Genomic DNA, 13,818 nt, shown 5'->3' on the forward strand with positions numbered 1-13,818 from the left:
GTTTTAAGTTTTAGAACCCATATTAAAGCTCCTTATGGCACCTGCTATCTCAGTTGTCCAGAGGCTTGCAAAAAGTCCAGATTTCTGCCTCATTTCTTTTTTTGGGGTGGGGGGGCCTATTCAGCATAAAATCTGTTGTCTTCTGGCAAATTATTAAAGACTAAAGTCACTAAATTATGACAGATGTTTGAGTTTCAGTCTTTATATCTGTCAGAAAATGCATGTTAATGCAAAACCTGTTATTGTAGCAACTTTCTAAGTTTATAAGATCAATATTTAAAATCTGTTCCTGATTCGGGGCCTTTCTCCCCCATTATTTTTGGCTTTGTCCAGTTTCTTGTGCCAACAGAGGTATGCTTTGTATGTTTCCCTATACAGCAGTTTATGACACTTTGATAAGGGCCTTCCGACTTTCTCAGTAATTTTTCCAGGGTTGTCAGACCTTCCCACTTTCTCAGTAATTTTTTCAGGGTTGTCCTTCATACCATTTTTCATTTATATCTGTTTTTGGAATCCCTTCTTTACAAATTGTCAGCTGACCATTCTGTAACAGGTACAGGAATCATTAATCAACATTAATGTCACACGGTGCATGTCAATGACATTTTATCTTAACTGCCAATTTGCAGTGGTTGTAAATATGGCACTTTAAATCATAGCTGTCTTTAGCAAACTCTCTAATTAATAATTGAATGGCAACAAAGCTGAAGTCATACCTTTAAATCTGTATGCATTTAGCAAGGACTTCATCTACTTCATACTCCAAGAATTTAATAACACCATAAAATACCACATAAAATAGCATGAGACAAATATACACATTACTACATTAGAGAAAGAATGAATTGAATCTTAGTATTTTTTAACATCTAAGGTCAGACTTCCACACTTAAGCAATGTTTATGTTCACTCTTTGGGCCCAAATCTTGGCTCTCAAAAATAAATATTTTCTCAGGTTAGCTTTACCATATTGTAATCTTTCTTCTGAAACAAACTACTACTTGGTTCATCTCTTTCTGTGAAATGCTGTTTTAACACATATTAAAAACGAAGCTCTAGAAAAGTCCCTTATAACTTATGCTACCCGGGCAAGGTCAGCTGACTGCCATGCATTTAGTGTTATTGTTTGCTATTTACCAGGCTAGTTGGAAATATTGATAACTTCTTTCTCTGTTTATAGCATGCACAAACCCATTATAGACTGAGGCACTGAAAGTCTTCATGGCCAGGTCTAAATACTTTGCCATTCCTCTTGTAGTAACTGTGAAGAAATTAGACACTGTTATCTGTGCTAGCATGTCTGGCTGAAGTTTTGTACATAGTTTTAGACTAACCTGTGTATTATATGCCAGCATGACTAGCTATGATATTCTAAATAAGTTCTTATATGTTGATTAATACTCAGTTTGTACAGGATGTTTAAAGAATTGAACAGTGTCTTTTTACATGTCTAACAGTGCATGTTTGTGAAGGAAATTCTAAATGCAGAATGTCTCAGAGTCAGCTAATCTACAGATGATGTCATCAGAATGTGTTCAGATGCTCTGTGTTTACTTTCACATTGATGACTGAATGGAACAATCAACAGTTGTTTGTTGATTTTCAAAAGAGTGAAATGAAAACAAAAATTGGAACAGTTACGACAGTTAACCTAGTCTATGAAAGAACCTGCTGAAGACAATTAAAGTTATTTGTAGTTGTTGAGTTCTCAATTCAGTTGTTGTTCTGCTGAGTTCATAGTTCAGATGAGCTGTGTTCAAATATGTACTGAGCAGTGGATGCCCAAAGGACTCATCAAGAACTGTAAGCTTGCCTTTACTCTGTTGTAATATTAAGTATAGATCAGGAGCAGTGTTCTTCAGTTAGATAGGAAATTATAGCTAATTGGTTTTTCTAAATGTTGGATTTCTATCCTTCAGTATTAATTTCATTTTTCCTGGTGATTGAATTATGTTTGCTTATTGAAATTACTGTTTTACATTTTTAATCATTTTGCTTATTATTATTAAATATTTTTGTTATCTTACATTGTGGCTGGTCAATCAGTGTATTCTTTAATGATTTGAGAGTACTTATACATGCTTTGATATTTCCCAGGCCACATCAAAAGCCTGGCTGCTTTAGGTCATATGCTACCATTTGTTTGATATCTAATTTTAATAACTGATCACCCCTTTAAGAGGGCATGTAGATGCTCTGATTGGTGGAAGCCTGTTATGGTATTATTCGGGGGAAGGGACACAGCTGGAAATCTGTGTCACGCTTTCCCAGAAGTGTTTAGATGTGTGAGATTCAATTTATTTTAAGTGTGAGTGTATCAGATGTCTTAAACTAATAAGGAGTTACATTAGGGGTGGACATAATTATACAGTCGAGTCCCAGGTTATAGAGCATGTTCCTGTTATACTCTTAGGGGAAATTGTGAAAAATTACTCCTGTTTAAGTGATGGTCTCACATTGGAGTCAGTAGTGAGGATTGACATTTCTTAGTTACTGACCCAGGATAGTAAAGGATGGTGGCAGTTCGGTGGGATATTAACCGGATATCATAGCTACAATAAATATCCAGTGTCATGGAGAACTAATATGCAGTGTAGCTCTTCAGCATCATTATATCATAATTCAGAAGCTTAGTAAGCTCATGTCAGACTCAGCGCAAAGTTTGACCAAGCATTTTATAAGAATCTTTGCGAGAAAAACCTCTTAGGGATCCAGTTCAGTAACAGACCAGAAGACAGAGTGTTTGTTAACTCCCCACCCTTTAAGTCACTTGATACAGCCAGACACCAGCCAGTTTCATACTTTTTACTTTTGTGGTATCTATAAACTCATCTGTACATCCAAGTCCTGATGAAGCTAAACCCAGATGTTCTGTTTCTTAGGTGTGGGACCCAGGTTTCTTCCACTCACAAATGAGTTCATTTTCTACCACCATCATTTTCAGCACATTGGTACGATATGCTATAGTCTTCCACTTTTGGTATAATCTTAAGAAGAACTGAAGGTACAAATACAGAAGATACATTTTCATTCCTTTTCTTGGGTAAATAGTAATGCAGCTTGTGATGCCCCACCATTGGCCCAGTAATCAAGGAGCCTCAATCCTCACCACTAGCACCAGTGGGGAATGTACATTGGGAGGATGGCAAGTACACATACAGTATTTCCAGATGTACCTCTCTGCATCAAGTGCAATTTCCTTTAAGAGCACACAGAGGTCACAGTCAGTCTGGGGCTGGTTTCTCCCTCTTTCTCCAGATCCCCTATAAGACTCCCAACTGGCACAGCTATAGAGCTGAGATCTCAGCTGAGTGGCCAAGCCAAGACCTCCAGTATCCTCTCTGTCCAACCAGTGCTTCGTGCCCTTGCCCAAGTAACTGACACACACACTCTTTGAGATTTGATTTATACACAGACACACACACACCTGGGAAAGGCTGACACAGGTTTACTAGCTATGCCCCCCTTTGTCTGGACTATAAGGTAGTTATTTCTGCCATGAGCCAACTCTTTATCAGCTACTTTAAGGCCCTTAACAAAGGGTGTCCAATCCTACTGTGTAATGTTACTATTAATCCAAATGGTAGTTTGGCCAAGAGTGAGGCTATTTGGAGTGGACCACATTGTCACCAAATAAATATGCAAGTACTCCCAGAACTTAAATACGACTCACAAATATAATCCACAATTAAAGGTTTAAATATATTTAATAATAAATAATAAAAGAACAAGAAAATTCTCAGTAAATAATCGCAGTTACATCAGAGTTCAAAATCACAAAAAATATTTAAAACAACATTGCAGGACAGTCTCAAATAAATAAAGAAAACATCTAAGCTGTACTTCACTATTTTCCTGTCTGAATCTAAGAGAAATTACTGTACCCTAGTTAACTTACTTACAGAACAACAAGCAGGCCGATGTGGTGAGTGGATGTTCTTGTCAGGTCAAAGACAAAATACAACATGCTCTGTCTCACTCAGAGTGCTCTTAAATTAATATCTCAAATGTTATTGCTGGGTTAGCTTGCAGGATGACATCACTTCTTGTCATCTGACTTCAGTTCACAAGCTAATCCCCCATTGCTAGAAACTGCCAGCCTTTAGCATCTACCTGTGAAAAGTACATAGCCCTTAGATCTTTACAACTGCTGGAAGACATAAAGCAATAAAACGTTTACAAGACAATGCAGAAGGCTCCCTAGTTTTAGACATCCTGTCTCCTTGCTGCATTGAAACCACTTTTTATGGTGCAGTTATAATTTAATTTCAGCTATTTTTCTGAAGTTTGGCAAGTTAACCTTCTATGTTCCAGTTTCCATTGTTAAAATATATACATTTACATAGTTGCAATATTGTATGTACATTTCTGTTCTTTTCCAGTAGGGTACACTGTGGATACATCTTTAGGCTCAGTACTTTGCAAAGCCTTTCAACACATACTTCTGTACCAGCAGTTTGATATGAAGACAACATACAGTTCTAATACATTTGTAACACAGGCATATGAATCATGTTGATATTCACAAATGACACATAACCATTTACAAAATTCCAGACAGCTGTGCTGGCAGTATCTCCCTTTTGTTATACTTCTATATAAATAATGTTAATATTCACAAGTGACACATAATTATTTATAAAACTGCAGATAGCTGGGCTGGTAGTATCTCCTTTTGTCGCACAGTTAAGACCTGATCCTGCATGTTGTTCATCACTCCTTCCTAACCAATCAGTTAATTATTTCTCCATTAACCGGGTGCAAGTTGGCCTAGAGGCTATTATTTAGGCAGCCATCATGGGTGGTGTGACGAACAAAAGCCTGCCAGCCCAGCTAGCTGGAATTTTGTAAATAATTATATGTCGCTTGAAAATATTAATATGATTTATATAGAAATGTAACACTACCAGCCCAGCTATCTGGAACTTTGTAAATAATCATTTGTCATTTGTGAATATTAATATGATCCACAGGCTTGTCTTACAAATGTAAGAGAACTATGTGTATATTAAACTGCTGGTGTAGAAGTGTCTGTTAAACTGTATGTTATGTAGAGAGCTTCAAGAATGTGACCACATTGTACCCTACTGGAAAAGAACAGAGTTAACGTGCAAACTCTAAGAAAATAAGTGAATAGTTTTATGATGGTGTTTATCTCAGCTAGGAGACACAATGTCTACAGGAAGCAGTTCTTTCTATTGTCTGGAAACAGAAATAATTACAGGTTTCAAATGTAAAAGTGTTTAATTGTTTTACGACTTCCAGTTCCAGGCTAACTTTTGAGAGATAGTATTTTTGACACAGAGATGCTAATTTTTAAGTTACTGTTAGCCTGGGAACTGAAGGCAGAGGTAACAAAGAATGATGCAATCTGAGATAACTCTGCAGTATTGTTTGATAGTAATTTAAGAACTATCTCAGAGAGTGAGTCTGTGCATTCTGTATTTGTCTTTGGACCTAGATAAATCTTCTTATCATCACTTCTTATCTGTGTTTGCCTTGCTCTGTAATTAAGTCATTTAGGGCATAGTATCTCTTATATATAAGATATATAGATAGGAATACAGTAAAGATTAGTTTAGAAGTTTTCTGTATTTATATGTGACTGTCTTGCAATGTTGTTTTAAAGTATTTCCTATGATTCTGAACTCTGTTGTCAATGTGTTGAGTTATCAAGTATTGTCTTGTGCTTTTATTGTTTATTATTAAATATATTTAAACTTTTTAATTGTGACTGGTTTGTTTAGAGGTGTTTAAGCTCTTTGAGTACTTGCATATGTATTTGGTGACATTGTATAGGCCACTCCAATAGCCTTGCTCTTGTCAGTCTTACCATTTGGATAATAGTACATTACACAGTAGAATTGGTCACCCTTTGGTAAGGGCCTTATAGTAGCTGATAAGTAAGGGTGGATGGTGGCAGTGATAACTACTTTATAGTCTGGGCAGAAGGGGACATAGTTAGTAAACCTGTGCCAGCCTTCCCCAGGAGTGTCTGTGTGTTTGTATATAAATCAAATCCAAAATGTGTGCGTGTCAGCTACTCAGGCAGGGACTCAAAGCACTGGATGGACAAAGAGGGTGCTGGTGGTTTTAGGTTGACCACTCAGCTGTGATCTTAACCCTATTGCTGTGCCAGTGGGGAGTCTTAATGGGGATCTGGAGAAAGAGGGAGAAACCAGTCCCAAACTATGATCTATGTGTGCTCTTAAGGGAAATTGTACTTTACTGTGTGTGTACTTGTCATCCTCCCAATGTACATGTCCCTCACTGGTGTTAGTGGTGAGGATTGAGGCTCCTTGATTACTGGGCCAGTGCAGGGGCATCACATATTAATTGTTTGGTTGTGATGGGATAGCCACATTACATATTAATTGGTTGTTAGTGGTGAGATAACCGCATCAGGTATTAATTGGCTTGTAATGGTGTGGATATTGAATTCCTGTAGCTGTGTACAGTGATCACTGTAAGTGTTTTTGTACTCTAAATCAGCCATGCAGTGAACATTCAGAGTTTATATCACAATTGTTTTATTCCTTTTGTTAGCTTAGTTAGTCAGGGAGAGCAGGCAAGCATGTCAGCAGAGGAGTATGGCAGGCTGACAAGGAGCCAGTTGGCTGAGATATGCCAGGCTAAAGGAATGGTGCATGCCAACCTGACTAAAGCAGACATGATTGCAGCTTTAGTCACAGCTGCTTCAGAGAATAGCAACTAGGAGGACAATCAGACTGGCCGTGGAGATGTACAACTCACAGAAAATGGGCAGCTCAACCTTTTCACAGAGGACTTAAAATCCATCTGGAGTTAAAGAAACTTGAATTGGATGCCAAACATTGGGAAATAGAAGCAGCAGAGAGACTGAGGCATCTAGAGACTGAGGAAAATGATAAACTGCAACATCTGAAGGCTGAGGAAAATGAGAAAATGTGATGTCTGGAAGCTGTGGAGAAGGAGAGGCAGAGGCAACATGAAACAGAGATGTTGACTCTTCGCCAGAGTCATGGAAGTAATGGGAAAGGGAGTAACTGAACCCCAGAAGCAACAAAGGTCAGTAAATGTCTTCCACAATTTACAGAGGGGGATCAGTTTGATAGTTTCATTCATATGTTTGAGAGGGCATGTAAACAGTATGATGTTGACCAAGGGCTCTGGGTACGGTTCCTGACCCCCTTACTCCATGGTAAAGCTGTAACTGTAATGTCCAAACTCTCTGATACTGACTGTGTAAATTATAATGTTGTAAAGAACTATTTGCTAGAATTTTTAAGTTAACACCTGATGTGTATAGGAAAACGTTTCATGAGTATAGACGCAAGGCAGATGAAAGTGTGTGTGAATATGTTGTTGAACTAAGCACTTATTTTCATAGGTGGGTGAGTGGATGTCAGGTCACCACTTTTGAAGGGCTGGCAGACCTTTTGGTGAGGGAACAAGCCCTTAGCACTTTGTCTGAGGACGTGAGAATCTGGTTAGCAGATAGACAATGTGCTACTGTAGATGAGTTGGGAAAGAAGGGAGATCTATACCTGGCAAGCATGGCCTTAACTGCACAGAAAAGGGACACCCAGTGCTGCTCATGGGTTTAAGGGAACCCATGGTGAGCAGCACAGACTGTCCCAACAGAGTCCGTCAGTAGCAGGGAAGTCATTAGTCCAGGTACATGTCCAGGACCAAGGGTTAAATGTTTTAAATGCAACCAGTGGGGCCATGTAGCATATAGATGTCCATGGAGACAAGGTGGGGAGTGAAAGGTGGGAGAGCCAGTAAGTGGGTATGACAAAATGCCAATAGTAGGTTGTCTCGAGACAACAAGGGTACCAAATTACCACAAGAGGTTATATCCTATCTTAGTGAATGGGAAAGAGGCCATGGCTAAGAGAGACACAGTCTCTGATCTAACCATTGTGAAGCCTGAATGGTTGCAGAGGAACATTACTTGCTTGGGCAGTCTACTCCAGTCAGAGCTTTAGGAGGAACCCCATTCCAAATACCTTTGACTAGGGTTCACCTTGACTGGGAGGGTAGAAAAGGAAGCCAGCAAGTAGGTGTGTTTGAGGGTCTATATCAGAACATCAAAGTATTAAAACTTCAAATGTTCTGATATCGAACACTATTCAGCAAAAGCTAAGAATAGCGAAGCTGCAGAACAGAGAATTATTTCCTCGGGAAAGAATTTGGTTGGCCGTTTCTGTGGCTTCACTATTCTTAGCGCTGTGGTGGAAAGTTACGGGTTGGGTTCAGGTAAGTGTGCGATTGTTTGTACATCAGGGTTAGGGGCAGGTTAAGTGAGTTAGGGTTGGGGCGCAGGTTAGGCGTGTGTGCGATAGTGGCAGACTTTAGGGTTGGGGTGGTTTAAGTGAGTTAGGGTTAGGGCGCGGGTTAGGTGAGTGTGCGATAGTGACGGATCTTAGGGTTAGGGTTTGGGTTATGGTAAATGGGTAGATAGTAGTGTATGTTTAGTTTAGTGTAGCTTTAGATGTAGGAATTTAAGTGTATGTGTGTGGTTGCTGTTTGCTTGATGTGTTTGTGTTGTGTGTATGTGTTTTGGAGCAGCGAATTTTTTTTCATGGGAAAAAATTCTCTGTTCTGAATGTTTGATATTTTCATGTTTAGATGTTTTGGGGCCAATGAAATAGCGTTCGCTATTTTCATCTTTCGATAACGTGATATAAACGCGTGTTTGAGGATATCCCTGCAGATGTCCTGATAGGGAATGATTTTGATAATGCAGTACCATGTCTTCATGCAGTTACATGCAGTCAGGCTTGGAGACAAGCATGTGGGTCTGGTAGCCTGTGGGAGACCTAGACAGACCACATACTTGCAGCCAGGAATGGTGAGGTGGTTACTTCAAGGAGGGAGCTATCCTGTAGCAGTGAGACTGAAGGTGAGCCACAGCTGCTTGTGGGTACTGATGTTCCCTTGGACAGAGTGACTGCAAGGGCAGAGGTGAGTAGTAGTGCCCAGGCTGACAGTGACCACTGTCTGAGGATACCAGACTTCCTGTAGAAGGGGAGTTGGGAAGTATTACAAAAAGAGAGTTGAGACCGGCTCAGCTCTCAGACCTTACATTACAAGGCCTGAGGGAGGTAGCTAGTGAGGCACCTGATTCTCAAGGGAAGGGAGAATCTGTATACTGAGACAAAGAGTTACTGTATAGACAGTGGACCTGAGGGAGGGCTAGAGGGTGAGAGAATACAGTAGTTGGTAGTGCCCAGAGCCTACTCTCTGGCACTTCTAGCCATAGCCTATGATATTCACTTTGCAGGTCATATGGGCATAAAATATACAAAAATATGTATTATGCAGAACGTCTATTGGGTTGGGATTTCCAGAGATGTAACAGGGTACTGCTGGACCTGTGAGCAGTGCCAAAAGGTAGGCAAGGCAAGAGACAAGGTGAAAGCTCTTATGTGCTCTTAAGGGAAAATGTACTTTACTGTGTGTACTTGTCATCCTCCCAATGTTTTGCCTCATTGATGTTAACGGTGAGGATTGAGGTTCCTTGATTACTGGACCAGTGCAGGGGCATCACAAGTGGTTCTGTCCTATCCTCCTGCACAAACTTGGCAAAGGTCCAGGGAAGGAAGTAGAATGGACTGTCCACTGACTTCCACAAGGATCATTCTCTCCAAGCAGCCTTAAGTATGAAAGCAATGAAATAAGCCATAACAGTCACTTTGTGTAGGATATACCCCCCTTTTATCTTCATGTGTGGACTCTGATAGGCCAACTCGATCGCTAAATATATTACTTATTAATAAATTAAATTTAGAAGTTTAAATTAAGAAGTCTTTAGATATAATCAGACGAAAGTGCTCAGTCTCTGTGGAAAAATAAAACTGTTTTTCATCATGATATACTTGGAATTTGTGGTTTCATTTGGAGCATTGAACTGGAGCAGTTGCATTTGTAAGGTTGCTGTTGATCTGTGGGCCAAAATCTCTCACCACTGATTTAGAGCTTAGGGTGTTGTTATTAATATGGTGATCTGCAGGGACATTATCCTTCCCAAAGGGGATGATGATGTATTTTTTTGCATTGAGTTTAAGTCCATGATTTCACACCAATCATTGGTTTGTGTAAGTCCTTCTTGTAGAATGTTGACATCATTTGAGGACTCAGTGACAGCACCCAGTTTGCAGTCATCAGCAAACTTTGTCAGCCACAGACCTTTTGTTTTTTCCCGTACTTCTGAGAAGTAGATTCCAAATAGTAGGGGCCCCAGCACCAATCCCTGTGGAGCACCACTGGTAACGAGTCTGCTGATGGAGTTGGAATCCCCTATTTTGACTGTGCGTGCATTCTGTTGGTGAACCAGTTTGTAACACACCTGAGAATATATGGGTTGATCCCCAGTTGTGTGAGTTTTTCAGTGATGCCAGAGTGGGTATTGTGTCAAAGGCCTTGGATAAGTCTAGGTAGGCTGTATTCACAAATTATTCTTCATCTATGGCCTTTGTGACAGTCTTGAAGAAGTCCACCAAGTTTAACAGGCACAATCTCCCCTTAACAAAACCAAACTGGGTTGGGTTAAGTATTTGAAGGTCTCCTAAATCTTTGTTGATAAGTTCCATGATAATTCACTCCATGGCTTTGCAGATAATGTTGGTTAGACTTATGGGCTTATAGTTCCCAGGGTCAGTGGATACATCCCCTTTGTGCAAGGGGGTGATGGTAGCTGTTTTCCGTTCAGCAGGGACAAAACCAGTGCTTAGGCTGTGTTTGAAAAGAGTATCTAATGGTGTTGCTAACTCCTGTTTTAAACCATTTAGAATGTAGCCTGGGATGTTATCAGGTCCCATAGAGTTTGAGTTTTTGGCCTTGCAGAGAGCAGTTAAGTTCTGCTCTTTAGAGATACTAAGTAGAGAACAGGCGATAGAAATGTTTTGGGGTATATGTAGCAGTAACAGGGGGGAGAAGTTTTCAGTGACCCTGTCCACTTTCAGGTTGGCTATTTCCACAGGTACAGCATATTTGGTACCATTCACTATGAGTTCAGCCAAAATCTGGGTTTTTCCTTTAAGGTTTCAGATGTAGCTAAAGAATGCCTTATGGTTATCCTTAGCTAGGGCTGCTAATTTATATTTGTAATTAGCTTTGGAGGACTTGACAAGATATCTTATTAGACTGTTCAAGCTGACAAGGGTGTGCTTCCATTTCTGAGACTGTTCCTTCTTGCTCTTAGACAACAATTTTTTCCTCTTATTGTATAACCTGTTTATGGCAGATGTCCAGCAAGAGCATTTTTTCTTTCTTGAGGATCTTGGTTTGATCCTATCAGGTATGGCTGAGTCAATACAATTGTATAGCTGTTTATACAATACATTGGTGTATATCTCAGTATAGGTGTCCTTGCTGTCACTGGGGACAGAAGTTTTGAAGCTATAAATGCCATTTCGTAAGAAGCTGTAGTTGGTTTTGGAGAAGATTTTTAGCCTAATTTGTCTTGGGGGAGGTCTGATGTTATCTTTACTTCGAAAGAGAATAATTTATGATCAGATTTCATCAGGGAGGGCCGCACATTTGTGGTGGTGCAATGATCACCCATGTTGATTAGCACCAGATCTAGAATCTTTGAGCTCCTTGTGGGGGTACCAACTATCTGTTCCAAGGCATCAGAGTTGACAAAGTCCAAGAACCTTTGGCCGAGTGTGTTGGTACATGTCTAATTTACCCAGTCTTTGGATGGATAGTTGAAGTCACCCATAACCAAAGTGTTAAGTTGTATTTTGAGAGACTCAAGTAGAGCCAAGTAGGCAGTGTGGTTATCATGATTCATGGAGAGTGACCTATAGCTGACAATGACTTGGGGGAGGTCTTTCCTAGAGTTATTTACACTTGGAGTAACTCTAGGGAATCACTCTGTTTAACCAATCTAGAGTATATTTATCCTTAATGAATATTAATACTCCTCCTCCTATAGTTCTCATGTGTTCATTTTGTGGTCTGAACCGTGTGCATGGCATTATAACCGGTATGGCTGGGGTGGTCTCAGCAGCCTTGAACCAGATGTCTGTAACTGCTCAAGTATCAGCATCTTCTAAAGTGAGGAATGCTTCCAGTGAGTGCAGTTTCAGGTTTAGACTCCTAGCAGTTAGCAGCATAACCTTGAGGGTTTTTTTTGTGGATATTTTTATGTTCGGAATTTTGTTCTTGTGATATTGCCTAAAAAAGGCACTATGATGGAGGCAAGTAACTTAGCCAGTAACTCAAAGCCTAGATGTGACAGGTGAAAACCATCTCTTTCAAAGCATCATGGTCTATCAACCATATCACCCCAGGCTGACAGGTACTGGATCCCCTTAGAATGACACCAGAAACTAAGCCAATTATTGAGGTCAATAATTTTCTGTCTGTATTGTGGCTTCATTCTAGGTGAAGGTAGAATGCTGATTAAGGCTGAAGACATACCCACATGGGGCACATAATCAGAGAGCTCAGACATGTCTCTCTTCATATCATCCAGTGAGGTACGTTTCAAGTCGTTCACGCCAGCATGGACTATGACTGAGTAATAACAGTGCCTGTTGTTGACTGACTTGCGTGCATGTATGATGTGATGGATCCTGGCACCTGACAGACAGCTGACAGTGACCTTTTCCCTATCCAGCCTGGTGAGTGGGACATCTGTGTGTCCCACAATGGAGTCACCTATGAATAAAACATTTGATTTTGTGTCTTGCCTTAGGGGCTTGTTTGGTGAGTCACTGGTGCGTGTTTTGTTGTGTGTACTGTGTTCAGCTGGGGGTGTATTAAGTGAAGCGTGTTTATGTTTAGGAGGTCTCTGATCTTTAGGTAGGCTTCTGGTGAGAACTTCCATGTTGTACACGTGGTTGGTGCAGGAGGTCAGGTGTGTGAGCTGACAACCTGCTTAGTGACTGATATACTAACGTGGGAGTGAGACAGCCTTGATTCTAGATTCTTAATATAGATGCAGCTCCCACATATTGAATTTGAGTGAATTAGGAGTAATGGGCTGTCAGTGTACATGAGGCAATTGCTTCATTGCCTCAGGATGCCCATGTCGATCAAGTTGGCTGGAGAAACGGTGGGAGATTGTCCAGCCATAATGCTAGATATAGTACTGTGATCAGTAACAGGAAGTGGACTAGAAAGACCAGGTGTGGCTAAAGGACTAGTTAAAAGTTCTAAACTGCGAGGGGCTTAGTGGGCGAGACTTGTGATGGTGCCTCAGGGACTCAGCTAAGTGTTGCTATGGGCTGTGAAGCACAACAGAGAGATACCTCTGATGGAGCACAGGCAGTTTACTAAGGGAACATTATCTAGCTATGATTTTTGCATCTATAACCACCAGTGGCTTCCCCCATTGCACGGTGCGGCCCAGTGCGCAAGCCTGCACAAACATGAGGCTTAAATACAGGTGAGTTTTAAAAGATTTGACCCAAACTACCAATCGGAAAAGCCCACACATAGCCTTTTCCTAGCAAACTCCAACTCAGAAAGGTCCCTGGCTATACGTTTCTGCCACAAGGTACAAAACCTTAATGTAAGCTGTCTGGTTTTGGAGTTCAACTGGTAACAAATAGTGTAGATTCAGCAGATGTGAATCTAGCCTATGCACACAAATGCAGGAAAACAGTGTGGAAGTACAACAGCAGCTCTTGAGGTGCAGAATTACAAATACAACAGCAGATCAATAAATATAGCAGTTTGGTAAAAATAGCTCCTGAAGTGTGAATACAGTTCAAAAATAGAGTTGTGGATTGATGATTTGTCCTTTCAGATGCACTCCAGCCCTCTGGCTATGAACGCCAAATTCTAGGTCTCTCTAGTGAACTTGTAAAGGTATATAAA

Source organism: Protopterus annectens, chromosome 3.part0 (genome assembly GCF_019279795.1).
Source record: "Protopterus annectens isolate FY-2018-M chromosome 3.part0, PAN1.0, whole genome shotgun sequence".
Lineage (NCBI taxonomy): Eukaryota > Metazoa > Chordata > Ceratodontiformes > Protopteridae > Protopterus > Protopterus annectens.